We start from the raw sequence: 17,650 nt of genomic DNA on the forward strand, positions 1-17,650 counted from the left end.
GACGAAGTCAACGAAAGGTAAATAAACCCAGAAACTGATTTTCAGGATACACTTCATTTCCCCAAGTGCCTGTTGCTGCCCTGAGGCAGAACAGCTGGGGAACGTGCAGCAGCGTCCTGGGGAAGTTGTGTCAAATACCACAGCAAAGGCAGCCCTGTGCAGGCTCCATCTTATCCCTCCTGTTTACCTGTGTGTGTCTCTTCTTCTTGACGCATAGTGTGGTATTTAAGCCCTGCTCTGACCACCAAGATGTTTGTATGGACCCATCATTATCACATTAATTTCTTCGCACGAAGTCCCTTTGTGTCACAGGAGCGTTTTCCCATTTTTTTACAAGTGGGAGGAAAAGCGACAAGACAAGACACTGAGGGACATTCACAAATTCCGAGTCCTCAGTTTGGGAGACCCAGAGTCAGATCTTTGAGTAGTTGGTATTAAGTAGCACTTTATATGCACAGTCCAAAAAAAAAAACATCTCCCACTGACCAAAGTTTTAGCTCTTAGCATGCAGGCTCTGAGTCACACTTCAGCTATCCAGAAAATAAGGAGCATGTGAGCAGGGAAATGCTCGACTGAAAAACATTCATGTGTTGCATCTATGGCAGAGGCAGGGTCAGGATCCAGCTCTCCGAGGAAGCATTGGGGCTGTTCCCTTGTGCTTTTTGCTTTGTCCATTGCACATCGGCCAACATCTCCCACAAAATGAAGTTTATAGTTCTGTTTTCATGGACGTTTCAGAAAGCATTGCAGAGAATTTGTCTTCAAGGTTTTATATGTGAAATCCTGGAAAATATGTATAAATCATTGCCAGCTGACTTTCAACGAATGCAAATACGGAGTTCCATGGTAGAATAAACATTTAATGCACAGATAAAACAAAAATGGGGAAACACTTCTCCCAATATTTGGAAAACATGGGAATACTTGGGAATAATTCTACCTGTGTTCCTCATATAGCATTAGCCTCAACCACTGTTAACACAAACAGGTGGTTTTGGCATAACGCTTGTATTTCTTTTCTTTGGCAGACAAATATAAGCATCCTCCATCTTTCAGTGGCGGCTGCTCAGTTCTTACAGGGAGAACATGTTCCCTGGTCTGTTTAGAGATGGAAAGGATCTTAATGTCCATCCTGAAGACACCCAAAGGCCTCTCAGCACACAGAGATTTGGCACCTCTGTGCCCAGCAGTCTCCTAGTGCTTGAGTTAAAAGGATCACGGCAAGTGGTTACACTTTTCCAATAACCCAAAATTTTAGTCTCGCCTTGGCAGCTTCAGGACAGTGGAGTCTTTGCTTGGACCTCAGTGTAGTTTTAAGTTGTGCAGATATCCTGGGATTTGCATGCTGTAGTAGATCACTTATTTGTTCACCCATTTGTGTGAATAATACATGAGTGAAAGACACTTGAGGCTCCTTGTGCCATGATGAAAATACATCCATTATAGCCTGCTGATTGATTCTTGAATTTCAGCCTGGCAACCCAAACAAACAAGGTAAACATTGCAAAAACAAAACCAGAGATTATCAATTGGCACTCCTCCACTGCCCGCCTCCCCAAAACAGTGCTGACATTTATGACTATTGCTGCAAGTCTCTCTCAAAGCCCTCATCCCAAGGCACTACGTAGAGTTTTGAATGCTTTCAGCAATGCCTTATTATTCACAGAATTAATTACTAAATAGCAACCTCAAATGCCATTGTATGAACTTTACATCTAAAAGCATCTATTTATTCTGTTCAACAGCCCACTCAAGTACATAACATTGCCTCTCTTCCCATGTTTGCAACAAAAAAGACACAGGAGAGTTACTTTGAACTGTCAGCCTTGGACTTCCATGGCTGCTGTAGAGTCCTAATGTGAAAGCAGGGAATTGTATAGTTCATGACCACAAGCTGTCTCCATTTGGAATTTTCTCTGGAGGACACTGCTCAGACAACAAAGCAAAAGGCAAAGCAGTTGCTGTTGCAAGAGCCTCATCTCCAGGCTGGATGCAGAAGGTGCAGATTTCCCTCACCTCCCAGAGAAGCCATGCTGGGGAATGAACACGCAGAAGCTGAGAGTGCTTGGGTCCTTCAATGAGCCACCTGCACCATGGGCCTTTTGTCCAAAGAAAAAGACCCACTTTCTAGCTGTGTGATGTGGCTTTTCTGACCACTCCACACTGATTGCATTCTTTGGCAGGGTTGGTATCTGAAGCTGCACACTGTAAATCAAGCCATGCTACATGGCCAGTAAATGAAAAATATCACTCTGAGTAATGGGTCAGTGAGTCCAAACAGCATGCTGTAAACTAAATGGTTTTATAATCCTTTTGAGTTGCCTTTGTGTAATATGCCTCTGTTTTGAAGCCATGGTCATGCAAATGCTTTTAAGCACAATATGCTGAGAAGCCCTGGGCACTACATCAGTGTGTCATTAGCTACATTCATCTTACCTTTCAACAGCAAACTTTCTGTCTGTGTAAGTTCTCAAAGCAGGCTAGTGTATGGCCACATGCTGTACCACCACTTCTTTGCATTACCCACACCCAGGTTGCTGCTTCTCAGGTAAATATTCTTCCCACAGGATGTGGCTGGTGCTCTCTGCTCGGAGGGAGCTCAGTACTTGAGAAAGACAAGAATTGCCCTGTGCATGGGAGCCTTGCAAGCCTGAGCAACCAGCAAAGGGCATATGAGCTGCAAATGTGGAAGAATCTCCCAGCTCCTGCTCCTTCCTGACCCCAGCAGGTACCTGCATCAGGGTCAGTGCCTCCAAGCGGCTGTCAGCCATATCTTCCTTCTGTGCAAGGGTCCAGCTTGCAGTCATGCAAGGTAACAGCTCCTGCTCCGACCCATGGCAGCTCCTGAGCCAAACTCTCATTCCAGCACTGTACTCTGTACCATACTCTGTGTCTTAGTCATCCTGTCCTATCCCCTTAAGACTGAGAGCCCTCACGTTTTGGGTTAAACATCTTGATGGATGTAGATGTTGAGGAAGGTCTGGACTTGGTTGAGAACACAGGACAGAGGAGATCTCCTGAAGGCACCTTCTGTCTCCTGCTATCATAGGTCTCCATCTCCTGAAATCTATTTATACTTGCAATATTATCATAATGCAGCCTTTGGAGCCAGCCTTTTCCATGGGGTAAATAGCTATCCTCGAGTGGATTTTTTTTTGTTGTTATTGTTGTCTGCAAGTTTTAGCAAAAATGAGAAAGGGGCAACATAGGTTCAAGCCTTTTCAGGTTAAAGAGGACTTAGAAACCATGTCTCTTGTTTCCTGAGAAACACTCAAACAAGTTACTAAAAAGTATTCTTTTTTTTCTCACACTCTCTTCTAAAGAGAAGAGGAGAATGCCCCAACTTATGCATATCAAAAAGCAGGTATAAATACCACCATAACAGGTAGACAGTTATTTCAGGAATACCTTCAGGTTTTTTCTCATTTCCCCACTCAGACTGATGAAGGTTGCTAATCCAGCTCTCCCTCCTTCACTGGTTAGGTGTCGCCCAGCCTTGTGAATTCCCTTCCCAGAGACAGCAGCTCTGTTCTGGGCACTGCAGCACTTGAATATCACACTATGAAAGTCCGCTTTTCACACCTTTCTTCAAACAGCCAGAAGAACAGAGTTTTATTTTTGATGCTAAAGATGCTCCCCAGGCTTCTGGCTTGAAGCATGTTGGCAAGGTCTACCAACCTTCGTGCTACAGGGATGCCAGTATAGAAGATAAAAATTCATGAAGTGGCTGAGAACTAGAAAAGACTCTGCTTTAAAAGGAAATAAAGAAGCTGGTCTAGAAGAATACCCTTAGCTCTCCTGGGTGAGTGGGTTCTTGCTGCATTTTTTTTAAAAATGCAGATTTTAGACATTATTTCCAGCTGTCAGGAAAATAATATTGGAAATGCAAAGACTTTGCTGAACATGAATGGGGCAGGTAGTAGAAGGAGGTAGAGGGGGGAAGAAAGGAATCAAAAGATGAAGCGTAGAGGTGAACGTGATGTTGTCTTGTCCTGGATGCAGAAGGCTCCATGCATAAGCACCCACATGGACACGTATTGCAGGAAAAAGCCTTTCTCCAGATCTGGCAAACCCAATATCTGATGCAGTCTCACCCCTAAAACCATCCAACCCTGCTGGACTGTCCACAGCACCTTTGCACTTCTCCACAGACACAAATGGCCCATAATCTGGGAGATCTAGCCCCAGTGGAGAGAGTAGACTGAAGGCAGAAGAATAGTATTGCTAAAGCCCCTCTTCACCTTGCAGCTTGAAAAGGGTGTACGGAAGGGTCTCCACTGTGCCCGAGGCTGTTTGGGTGCCATCACAGTTCCTCAGCTGCACTAATACAGCCGCAGCTTCCCAAATGCACAGGCAGCTGGGTGAGGGAAAGCCAACCCCAGCCACTGCAGCATTTCTCCTCCTTTTCCAGCTTCACCCACCACAGATGCCAGGAATCTTTCCCCACAGCCATCTCTTCCCCAATAGGTTCAGCACTGACCCAGAGACTCAGCATGCTGGATGCACGGCTCTTTTTCAAAATACTTCTCCTTTAATAGTAAGGCATCGGAATATTGCGTGCACTGTTAAATGAGTGATTGATTGGGTTTATTTCTCCTGCTGTCAAACCTAGATGGTATATGGAAAAACTCAGGGGAATGGATGAAGGTTCACATACAAGAAATTCTCAGGGCTTGTAAGGAGATATAGCAATCCTTAGGAGTTTGAGTGGGTGCTTTTCCACAGAGACTGAGATACGTGGTCCCTTCTTCTGAGAAGGGGGATTTAGAAAGAAGGCGGCTTTGCTAGTTCGATTGCATCTCTGCACATTGCACCAGGCAAGGCACTAATTTTGCACCTCAACATTGTCATCCAGCAGCAGCTTTTCCTTGAAGGTCTACCCATTCTTGTATCAAAAATAATCTTTAATAAAAGTAGCAATTAAGCAAGGAAGCACCTAATATGCTTATTTGTTCTCTCTTTCTCCCTTGTGCTGTGTTGCAGAAATAGCTGCACATTTCCTAATGATTCCTTCCTTATGCCTTCCTTCTTAATAATGCTGTCTCTGTGCCATGATTTCAGTTTTCATTAATTTCCTTCCTTTCTCCAAGGGAAGTTACATTCCCACTGCCTCTTTCCAGAGCGTGCATTGTGTTATTGTGCCCATAATTTCATTTTGCGCTAGATCTTTTGGACCGTAATCCACAGTCCTCTTGGAAAGGAAAAGCCGTAGCTCTTTGAACCATGTTATTCAGCTATTGCTTGACTGCAGTTAAAGAAAAAAAATCAATGCGAAGGAGCACACAGTCTCACAGTCCTAACCTCATATCATGCAGTATTTCATTGTATTATTCATAAATAACAACCTCCTGCAGCGTGGTCAGGAGCAGAGCTGTACAGATAATGCTGGGATGTGCAGCAAGGCTTCAGCACTGAGATCTTTAGAAAAACCTTTAAGAGGTGAACAGGCACTTTGTCAGTGGAAGAAACCTGGTGGTGGGGAGAATAGTAGGAGTTCTAGGACACGAGGTAACAGGAAAGGTGATGAATTAAAATTAATTAATTTAACCATATAGCAATTTGACCCCCCATGTTTGACTATTCTTTTCATTCCAAGAAACTACAGATTTCTCATTCCTTTTATTAATTGTGATTTTTTTACCACTTGAGTGAAAATTACATTGACTCTATACACAGGACCCCAGAAACCCTGTGTGCCAAAGGTTTCCATGAAACTCTAGCAGAGCAGGGTAGATAACCTCCAGTAACACTAAGCACATTAAAAATGGAGCTTTCACTGAATAAAACATCAAAATGAATAATGCAGTCTGCACAGTATTCCTTGTGTTATTAATTTGATGGTAAGTTTAATTAACTTAATGCTGCCCTACATTTTAATTTTCCTTCTACTGTGGAATCTCAGACGAGAAATGCCGAAGGGCGTTACAGAAGTTTTAGAGGAATCACTGGGTATTGGTGTGGGTGAAGAGAAGGCAGATGTAGTTCTTGGGGATGTAAGACACGGACGACTGCGCAGGAGAGTGGAGCACAAACTTTGGTACCTGGGTCTTCCAAAATCAACAGTAATTAAACAACACACAAGGCTAATGTGTGGGGGGGGATGGGGGGACGGACAACAAACAAGCAAACAAAACCACCCAGAATTTCTTTCTTCCACCAGCTGGGGTAAACTGAGGTAGATTGGGAGGATGTACAGTGTCCCACGAGCCTTTGCTTAAGGAAGGTTACTGACTGAGATGTGTGTCACTGGAGTCAGATAACAATTATTGTTCCAATTAAAATTTACATTTCTGAGCCCAGTTCGGCGTCTGACTCATTTCAAAGTCCATGAAGCTGAGAGGTGTCAGCAGGCAGCATGAAGGGCATTTTTTATGAGGAGAACCTCCAAAAGAAAGCATGCTCTAGCAGCAAGGACCATCATTAATAAAATGGTCTCTTCCCGATTGCTTGGATGTGAGTGTCGCACTGATGTGACCTCTGAGCTTTCAGCAATGCCATGATCTGGCAGGTTTTATCTCCCAGATGATTTGCCCACAGGGCTGCAATTGTCATCCTGCAGCTGGCACTGGTGTCTTTGTGTACTTACATCCAGCCACTAAAGATCTGCTGTAGGGAAGATTTTTCACTCACTCTCCAGGCAGTGAGATGCATCCCAGGAGGAGACATTTCAGGAAATTACCTTTTATCTATATATTTATTTGGCAAAGCTCCAGGTATAGCAGGCTAGAACCATCCTGCCCTTACACAAAGGGTAAGAGCCTGACTGCCTTAAAGCCAAGAAAGTCTAAGGTGGTCCAAGGGCTGCCAGCCATGGACAAAGGCACTCAGGAGAGTAGGGATCAAGGTAAATGCAGAGTTGCTCTGCGTACTCTAGTTACTCTAGCAGCTAGATGTTGTACAGTTCAGTAAATCTGGGTACACAAAATATATTTCTGTGATCCTCCAAACTTTTCTTGGATTTTCTGTTGCTGAAGGAGAAATAGTCTGCTGTATTGCAGACCTGCTTTCTAGCAAACTTTCCCTATTTCCTCATAGTTTTCATTGGTAAATTAAGTAGATGTGCTGCTGGATGGCTGCCAAGCAGCTCTTTTCATTTGCAGCTACAAAACAGGATCCTCCTAAATAGGAGCTTGTCACTGACAGCCAAGAAATTACTTTTGTCTAGAAAACAGCACATTTGGCTCTTTGAGGAACCAACCTTTTTGCCCTGGTTTTCCAGGACAATGGAGCACAAACCCAGCATCCTCATGCACATCTGCCTCGGTGGGTTTTGATTCCCAGCCTTCATCCTTCTAGCACCACAAGAAACACGTTTGGTCCCCATCTGCAAACAGATAGTGGGTCCCTGTCTCCCAGGTCCTTCCAAGACTGGGGCTGCACTGTGAAGGAGAAAAGCCACCACAGTCCTCTCTCTGTTCCCCTCTGGCGTGGTATATATCCCTCTGAGACAGAGATGGCCTGGCAAGAAGTCACTTACCTCCAGCTGGTTGCTACTTCCATAAGGCAAGAGGGTATCAACATGCCTGGTCTCAGCCAGAAACTAGTCATAAACCACTCACATTAATATTTCTTGCATAAGGTATGACTGACAGCTTGTACAGTAATAGGAAGCATAAGGTTGAGAGGTTAGAGGCATTTCACTTTGCTATTTCCACCTTGCCTTCCAAGGGACAGAAGAACCTTTCAGCTCTTGATGGATTAATGATTTGTTCATGAACTCAGCGAGAACCTAAGAGGACACCTGATCTGTCACAGGAGTATGAGCGCGTCCCATGCGGAGAAGGCATGACCTTCACCATGGGTTAAAGATCCATCAGAAGTGGGGGTGAAAGAGGGACCTGGGGAAGACTTAAATCCAAAGGGGATCCCATGAAGACCTCAAAGAAGGGTTTAAATACCAGCATATTTAATCAGCCTTAGAATGCAAAGTGTGAGCTTGGGCAAGTAAGAATGGCCAAGTGCAGAGCAAGGAGACGTGATTTTAGAATAAATCAGCAAAACATAGTTTTCTTTTGTTTTCCTAATATATCTTTGTAAACCAGTATGACAGACTTCTCTAGTTTACGTCCACTAACTAGCTACTTTTATTTGCTTTAAGCAGAACCTGGCTTGACTTTGGCGGGATTTCATTCAATTTCCAGCAGTGGAGGAACTGGCATTTTTTGGGTGTTCATGCAAAGCCCTCGAGGTCTCTCCCAGGCATCCAAGGGCACCGGTTACATCTCCACCTGGCTAAGTGATCTGCAGGGCTTTCCTCTGCCCCTGGTATTTGGTGTTCCCCACTCCCAGTAAGTACCAGACATTTCTCCACTCCCAGTAAGTACCAGACATTTCTTCAGTAATTGGGTGGCATTCACAGCAAAACCAAGAAAGAGCAAAGGGCCTGCCTGTTAAAGATACTCAGCTACCCAAATAAGCTGCCAGGCACTGGTAGCTTCTGAAATTAGAGAGAGGCATTCGCCAAGCCTAATGCTGACAGCCTCTCATATTGTCAATACAGGCTCTTCTTAAGCGCAGACTTAGAACAGGAGCCTGACTTGGGAGATGTCAAGCACCTTTGGAAAACCTAGAGTGAGGCTGCTGCTCCTTTCGATCAAGCTCAGTTTTCCCTCTGATTATCAAAAGAACCAGACACGGGCCTCTTGCCACTGAAATTAGCTTTTTATCCCTTCCTCCTCCCAGTACGGCATGTACTTGCAGTTACAGACAGCTATATGCACTACAGTTCGGTGCAAAAAGCCCTCACATCTTGAAAGCAGACTTTCAAAACCTATAGTGAATATATTTTAACTCAACAACATTTAGGCTCACCCCAGTACTAAATCCAGCATAAGCAAGAGAAAATCTACTTAAAGCACAGCTTTGCTTTATGTATTTCAAGTGATTCTGTTTGTAGAGTTATAATAGCACAGGTTTCCCTTAAAACAAATCACTGTCACTTTTAAAAAGATTTCTTCATTTAGTTGCTTTTTCTACAGGCTGGAAGATATTCCTTCTCCTCACTGCTTCCATGGGAAGCTGAATAGCTCCCTCAAGTGCCCCATCAGTCCCTCACCTGATGGAAAAGCAGAGCTGACACCTCCCTTGGGAATCCCTCTGTCTGTTTTGCAATTCAAACTTCTCCTTATGACCCAGCAGCTGGAATATGAATCAAAAACACAGCCCAGGAGAGTAATTACCTTCTAAGCTGCAGCCTTTCCCTCCTTCCTGCTTAAGTGCAATAAAAATGGGGAAAATACTTATCCAAAAATATGGACATTTGGAGAAGGAGAGTAGGTCTCTAAGCAGGCCAAAACCCACTAAGAATACGTTTAAAATAATTGTTTCATTGCAAGTAATTTTTCTGTGTCTCACTTTGGAAGCTATCATTCTGTGAAAAGTGACATTACAGACATGGGTGGTGTGAGAATCCCACACTTGAAGCTAACTTTTCTTGGTCCACTAGGAAATACTGGTAAAATAGATATGACGAACAGTAAATACTGCTAAAAAAGTCATTTTTCTCATTGGAAAAGTATTCTTCATTTCAAGCTGAATTTACCAGCATGCCAATAACACTTTTTCACAAAAACTCCTTTCACCCAACACTCTAGAGGTTGCTCAGGGCCATGTCCTGGCAGGTTGTGAATACCTCCAACGCTGGAGACTCCACAACCTCTCTGGGCAACCTGTGCCAGTGTTTGACCACCCTCGTAGTAGAAAAGTCTTATGTTTAAACAGAATTTGCTCTTTGTGCCCATTGCCTCTTGTCCTGTCTCTAGGCACGAATGAGAAGAGCCTCGCTCCATCTTCTTTACTCCTCCCATCAGGCATTCACCCACATGGTTAAGATCCCCTGAGCCTTCTCTTCTCCAGGATGAAGTCCCAGCTCTCTAAGCCTCTCCTTAAATGAGATGCTCCAGTCCCTTCATCATCTTCATGGCCCTGTACTGGACTCACTGTAGTAAGCCTGCATCTCTCTTGTACTGGGGAACCCAGTACTGGACCCAGCACTCCAGATATGCCTCACCAGTGCTGAACAGAGGGGAAGGATCAGCTCCCTTGACCTGCTGGTGACCCTCTGCCTAATGCAGCCCAGGAAGCTGTTGGTCTTTGCTGCAAGGGCACATCGCTAGGTCATGGCCAGTTTGTTGTCCAACAGGAGACCCGGACACTTTTCTGAAGAGCTGCTTTCCAGTCAGTCTTCCCTCAGTGTATACTGGTGAATGGGGCTGTTCCCCTATAGGTGCAGTACTTTGCATTTTGCAACGCTGAACTTCATGAGGTTCCTGACAGCCCATTTCTCCAGCCTGCAGAGATCCCTCTGGATGGCAGCACACCCACCTCATTTATCAACTGCTCCTCCCAGTTTTGTGTCATCAGCAAACTTACTAAGGGTGCACTCCGCCTTCCAGATCCTTAACAAAGATGTTAAACAATATTGGCCTCAGTATGGACCCCTCAGGTACACCACTAGTGACTGGCATCCAGCTGGACTTTGTGCTGCTGATCACAATCCCTTGTGCCCGGCTGTTCAGCCAGTTTTGAACTCACCTCACTACCCACTTACCTAGCCTACTTCATCCCTTTCTCTGTGAGGATGTTATGGGAGACGGTACCAAAAGCCTTGCTAAAGTCAAGATAAACAATACGCACTGCTCTCCCCTTGTTCTCTGAGCTAGTCATTTCATCGTTTCATTGCAGAAGGCAACGTTTGATCAGGCATGATTTCTCAGCCATGTCCCCTCCATTTTGGAGGGTAAGAGGGTATAACAGTGTGGGCGCAGGCCACCCCACGACAGTCAGCCTCAGAGCCAGAGAGAGGTCCCACACACATTTAATTGACTTTTGTTTACATGGTCACAACAGTTTAGGTGTGCTGTAGGGGAGTTTTCCCGGAGCAGGCATAGCTGCGTGCTGCACTTGAGTGCTGTTGAGATACCACAAACAAGGGGACGAGATATGTCTCTGCTTGTTCAATTGCTGCCTAGCAGCTGCGTGAACTTGGGGCATTTGGTTTATTTTCATTATCGCTTCCAAAGATAGTCCATTTGCTCAGCACGTGCATGTGAATGTCTCTTTGCATGAGACAAATATATAATACCAAGAAAAGGCAGCTGCTGAGAAAAGTCTGATTTTGAAATGTGACCAGAAGCTCAATCTTGAGTTCAGTCAGGGTTTCAGATATTTGAACAAGACAAAAGGATACAAAGAAGAAGGCAAGTGTCAAAATTTTACTACTTCTGGCCTTAATCAGTTTGAGCACTTATATTTGCTAATGGACTAAAAATTCATCTAGGCAGCACTGTGTTTTGAGTCACTTGGCATCATTTCATCTCAACTCTAGTCTTGGGGCCAGAGACTCTCCCTTCACAGCCTACTCCATTCCTTCAAGATGAACTTCTTGTTCCTGAAGGAGCACAGGAGAGTGGCACACAGCCACAATGCTGCTTGGCTGCTTCACCCTGGCGTGCAGGGCACACAGGACCTTCGTGTGCAGGAGGCGTGGGATGCCGGCAGGACCTGCAGGAAAGATGCCTTCCCAGTAGGCTGGAGCTGCAAACGGACATGGTTTGATGGCACAGACCTCCTACAAGGTGAAGACTGGGACTGTCAAAACTGTTCTCTGCAGCCTGGTTTCCATCTGCCAAATACTTTGTTAACTTTCCAGGCTGCATCCAGATGAAAAGCAAAGCAGTTCCACTTATTCCAAGGAACCATTGTCAAACACTTGGTGTCAGCTCATGCTTGGATCAGGAGGTATTGCCTGAAGCTGCTAGAAAGCTCCAGATTTGGCTGACTCTCTACTACCCAGCCACTACCAAGTCCTGCATCCTCTGCCCCTCTTGGACTTGGCCAAACTAAAAGAGGACATGAAAAGGTTGTGAAGGTGGAGAAAAGTGAACTCTGAAAACAGATAAGAGCCGCAAATAAAGTTGTGTCTGTGTATTAATCTAATGGGTGAGATACTTATAAGGTACTGCTGAACGTTAAACACAAAGTCACACCACTCCAGCAGGTTTGGGCTGATTTAACTCCCTCAGTGTGCATGTCAACTGGTGAGAATCCTTAAATGCAGAAAACTACAGATCTGGCATGAGAAGCTGTGCTAACAGTGATGCTACTGATGAAGCTGTGTAATCACAGGCAGGGACTAGTAAAACCGGGATACATCCAACCGACTTGCACTTTTTGGAGCAACGTAAATGGGTAGACGCGTAGGAAGCAACGTCAGCCTGAGTGAGGTATGCAAATCAACGAGACAGCAAATGGATAATACAGGGCAGTACAATATAGACTGTATAAAAGGGGAGGTAAACCTCAGCTTTTGGACTGTTAGCTGATAGAAAATGATGTTATGTTCTCCCTGCCCCAGCTCTTGCTTGCACTCAACGTGCCCACGCTCTGCTGCCAGGCACACTACTTGAACGAGGGAAACCTGAGCCCAGCAGCTGTGTTATCCGGAGGGGTACATGGCCAGAGAGAGCTGACGGCAGAGCCAGCTGCCCTCTGACAAGGTCTCAGCTTCCCACGGTGAAGGACAGCAGAGCAACATGAGCTGGGAAAACAGGAAAGACTTCAGTAAAATATTTGGATAATGCAACCCAAATACAAATAAACCCAAGGGTCATCCAGTAGTTACAGCACGTTCTCCTCCATTTTTCCTGCATTATTTTCTTTTTACATCGCAATAGTTCTCTCTCCCTTTAAATCCTCTGTAAGTAGGGAGTGCAGACTGGGTTTTTGAGAGCAGCAGTCTCAGGGGACTTGAAGAAATTTAACTTCTGCTGTCAAAGAGGCTGAAAATTTGAGGGAGGCAATGGGCTTCCCTGCCAGCTAGGAACAAGGAAGCATTTTTGAACAAGGAGGGATGTGCTTCAGGGTAGAAGCAAGATCTAATGTACATCTCTGCTAAACCAAATCAAGCTGAGGACCCCTCTCTGCCCACCCTTATTACTTTTTAGATTATTGCCTTTCTGTTTTGGACTGCTCTGACCAGCTTTCTCCAAGACATATCTGCCCTGGAGGAAGGTTAGCCCAAAGAAGGGTCAGTGTGAACCTATCCCTGACTTTTAATTATGAGCATACACATAACCATGGAGACCAAGCTATCTTCAGCAATGCCAGTCCTGGAAAACAAAGCTAGTCCAGGATGCAATAAATACAGTTTCATCAGACTTCTCAGGAGCCTCTCAGCCCCAGGAGCGTGAAGATACACCTGTGCTACAGGCTTCATCTGGAGGATGGGGACAAATCCACCCCCACAGCTAAGAACATTCCCCACGTCCCATAAAGAAGGGAGCTAAGGAACGGTGGGGGATTGCCTCACCACCACCAGCAAGGAAGCAGTTCCCCACTGCAGTTAAACACATTAAAACAGGGCTGAAGGGAATTTGGTGAGGTCTAACCCACCCTCTCTCTACCCTGTCCCTAGGGAAGACTCAGCAGTGTCCCAGCCAAGCTGTCACAGTGCTTTGCAGTCCTTACCATGAAAAGCAGTCCTTACCATGATGCTCTTCCAGCATCAGCCAGAGAGGTTACTGCTCCTCATCCTATCTGCCACAAACATGGAAAACAGATTATTCCTTACCCCTCTTTCTAAGAGCCTTCTATAAACTTTGCCCTCAGCTATCTCTTTCTCTAACCCAAACAGCTGCAGTGTTTTTCTCTCTCGCCTCCAAGGTCAGGTTTTCCAGATCTTGGATCTCTCATGCTAGCCTCCTCTTCTCTGTCTCCAACTGAGCTACATCTTTCCAGATGTGCAAAATTGCCTATGTTACTCCATTGAAGATACCAAATAGAGTGATCTTTCTCTTTATTAATTCCTTTAAAATGTATTCCTTTTCTGCAATAGTACACCTTATCTATCTCCTTTTCCTCCTTTTCTGCAACTGCTGTCTGGCCACTGGTTCCCTGATGTTTGTTACCACAGTCCAGGTGAAACACCTCACGTTTTGTCTCTCAAATTTCATCCTGTAAATTAATTTCAAATTTTGTTCTTGTCTTCAAGTGCACATGCAGCCTCTCCTAGCTTTATGCCGTCTATATATTTAATAAGTATGTTCTCCCATCATAAATGCTATTAAAGAAAACACCAGCTAGAGTCAGACCCAGAACAGACCACAGCACGATCTCACTCCCTAGCCTTCCATGCTGCAGCGAACTCCTATTCCCTGACCGTGGGCCTGCCCAGCTGCTAACGGTTTCATCAAACCAAGCTCTCCAGCTTACAAAGGAAAATATTGCATTGGACAGTGCCAGATGCCTTACAAAACTTGAGCAACGTGACATCTACACCTTCCCTTTTATCTACAAGACCTATTACTCTGCTATGGAAGGAAATTGGATGGTTTGATGCAAGTCACCCAAGGCTATCGAAAGCCGTGAGTGCTTATTTTTCAGAATGTTTTTGCTGTTACATTCACACGCAATTAAGGCAGATCCAGGCTTCCCCTGAGCTGGGAGAGCATTTGTTTAATGGCTCTGCCTCACAAGACCCTGGATCGATGGCAGTAGCAGCTCTTCAGCGGGATGTCTTCTGTGAAGAGGATACACATCATGACTACTTGGAGCAGTTACCCACCAGCAAGGGAGGCCAGGTGGGATTTTGGATGAGACATTCACTTAAAGGTGAATGAGATGGTTTTAGCTTTACTTTTAAGAAAGGACAAGGAGGAGGTTGATAAACTAATGGAGGGCAGCTGGGAGATGCCTTGGCTTACAAAGATGAAAGTTAAATAAGAAAAGTAATCTAAAATGCAAGGTGAAGAGAGCAGAAACAGTTAAAAGGAAGGGACTGGGAAGAAGGCACCTTGCTCCTACTATTGTCCCCATCACTCTGTTTGATATGTAGCTTTTCTTCCCCCTTTATTCCAGTTGAACTGCAAAGAACTGTGCAGGAACTGTGTATTGTCACCTGTGTGTTATGGTTAAGTAATACAGAGCCCTGACTGCAACTAGGACACCCAAGTAACTTCATCACAAAGATATCAAAGAAATTACTATGTGATGGTGAGGCTAAGCATATGAAAAAGGAGAGAGAAAACACTCCTTGGTACCACCCCATCTAGGTTTGCAATGGGCAGGTCATGTTCAAGTGTGGGTCAGTTGCTACAAAAATAAGCAATTCAGATCTCAATGGCCCTGTCTGTGCCAAGTCCTAGGTCAGGGGAGTTAGGTGATCGTTTTCCCTTGAAACATTCAGCCTATGACTTCAAAACAAATAGGCAGCACTTGTGACTAGCAGCTTGGCCATTTACAAAGAGCTAGGTAGGAAACGGGCATCCTTCTCTTGGACCTGATGATCATTCCAACAACCACTGCAATAGCCTAACACTTTTTTTTTTTAAAAAATAGGAACCTTCACGTTAAGGCATGGCTGTGCAGATCTAGGAGAAAGCATCTTTTAACTTAGACTTAAACGGCTCTTCACAATATACCTATTCCAAGTGAGTTTTGAAGAAAGTCTTTCTGATGGGTAGAGCAACACATTTCAAGCAGGACTCTTCCACAACGACACAAGCATTCACACAGCGACAGTTTAGTAAGTGATGCAAAGGCAGACACTCACCCCCTCCTGCAAGGAGACCGATGCCCAGTCAGTCTTGAAGCAACAGTCAGCTTAGTCGACAAAATCCCGACTGATTTTGTTAAGCACAATCTCATATGGCATGGGATATCCCTTTGGTCAGTTGGGGTCAGCTGTCCCAGCTGTGTCCCCTTCCAACCTCTTGCTCATCCCCAGCCTACTCGCTGGGGGATGCAGAGTGAGAAATGGAGAGCAACTGTCAAAACATCGGTGTGTTATCAACGCTCTTTTAATCACAAATCCAAAGCACAGCACTATATGGGCTGCTCTGAAGAACGTTAACTCCATCCCAGCCCAGTACATCTTGATAATGGGAATTTTAGATTAAAAAACCCTTTGCATAAGATAACAAAAAATTAGGTACTACCTAAGAATATGTATACGAGGATTCCCTAACCAGCAAATGACGCATTGGTAAGGAAAGTGGGGTTATGGCATTACTTGTACTAGACTCAGTGTATGAAAGCACTGCTTGACAGACAGCTGTGGGGGAAAAACAATCAATTAGCAAAGTGACACAGTGGATGTGTACGGGCAAGCTGCCAAGAAGCAAAGGAGAAGTCAAAGGAAAAGGACAAGTAAAGGAGAGTAGTCGGCTTTAAACACACAGAATGTACAGCTAAGCTGCTCTAGATGCAAGGAACTAACACAGAAAATAGTAATAACGTGCTTAAAAAAAATCTGGTGGTTTTTTTGGCGTGTGAAGGGGGATAAAGAGGGTTTTTATTTTGTTTTGTTTTGTTTTTTTAAAGAAGGGTAGCATCAAGCTGTCAGGGAGTGTCTGACAGAGAGCTGTGCTGTACTGGCATCAGTTTCCTTCCAAGAACACCAAGGACAGAAAGGTGCAGAGTGCAACAACGGTACATCACCTCTCTCTCTTAGGTGATGCCCAAAACAAGAGGCAATACTGGCTCTTTCCCCCAACCACTACATCTTTTCTGTTTAAACGGGTCATGAACAATGAGAACGCTTACCATTAATACAGTGTACTTCGTACCGCAGTAAACTGATAAACACTGTTCCCAAATTCATATATATTAATCTCACTCTCGGTATGCTTATACATACACATGCACGTATATGCACACGGACACGTATAGCCATATGAAACTACAGGCATGCTCTCTTTCAGAATCTGAGCGAAGCATAAACACAACACAAATAGTAGTTTCATGTTATTTGCAGAGAAGTCTTTTATTCAGGTTGCACCCGTTCAGATCCGTTCAGGAACACAGATAAGGCCCCTCACGGTGTTTTTGAACTTCAGTGTAGATGGAGACCAAACAATATTATTTTAGTCCAGAGCATAATACAAGTTCAGTGGAAAGTGAGGGGAAAAAAAAAAAAGCAACTCACTGAATTTCCCTTAAGGACACTGAATTACCAGAAATGGTGGAGAGCCTAATACACAGCACCTTGGGCTCTCTTCCTGCACTCTGAATTTCTGCTTTCCTAGAGCCAAGGAGCTAATTACTGCCTGTGAAACCACAGACAGCATTCCAGAAATTATCTGCCCTGTGGACACAAAAGACCACAACTCTGTATTAGGAACAAACTATCCCCATCGCTATGTATCTACTGCTCACACACCATTCCCTCTGTCTCTGTAGACATCTGTAGAGTTTCTTGTACTTTAACACATGAAATTTGGAGTCAGGTAAAAAAAAAAAAACCCGCACACCTTGTCAAGAAATCAATTCTCACTAAGGTCTGCCTTTTAGATTTTAGTTTTGTGAGGAAAAACATTTACTGGCCTCATATTGTCCACCACACCTGAGTGACTTTACTCCTCTGTTCCCTGTTCTTCATGGGGAACAAAAAACCCGACTGCCTCATCATTCTCTGCTTATGAGTACGTTGCCACTGGTTGTAAATGGGAGAGGAAAAAACCCACAAACCAAGCAGCTGAACACCTGTGTGTATAAGCCCTTCATTAGGTTTCTTGCACTTTAACACACACTTGAAGAAAATCTTTCATTACATTTTAAGGATTGCTTAATTATGACATACCATCTTACAAAACTAATTATGTCAATTGACTAAAAAAACTATAATTTAGTTTGCAGGGTGTTTCAGCTATTC

The 17,650-nt window shown here is 44.4% G+C and overlaps 1 long non-coding RNA gene across 5 annotated transcripts in view; it reads right to left on the bottom strand.

The window, feature by feature from the left end:
• LOC137677820 (uncharacterized) overlaps nt 1–17,650 on the bottom strand; it is a 35,521-nt gene that overhangs the window by 17,632 nt on the left and 239 nt on the right. For all 5 annotated transcript variants that reach the window (XR_011050323.1, XR_011050322.1, XR_011050321.1 and 2 more), the window contains exon 2: nt 188–783. This is a non-coding gene — a long non-coding RNA (uncharacterized lncRNA). The remainder of the gene's footprint in view (nt 1–187; nt 784–17,650) is intronic.

Source organism: Nyctibius grandis, chromosome 2, assembly GCF_013368605.1.
Source record: "Nyctibius grandis isolate bNycGra1 chromosome 2, bNycGra1.pri, whole genome shotgun sequence".
Lineage (NCBI taxonomy): Eukaryota > Metazoa > Chordata > Aves > Nyctibiiformes > Nyctibiidae > Nyctibius > Nyctibius grandis.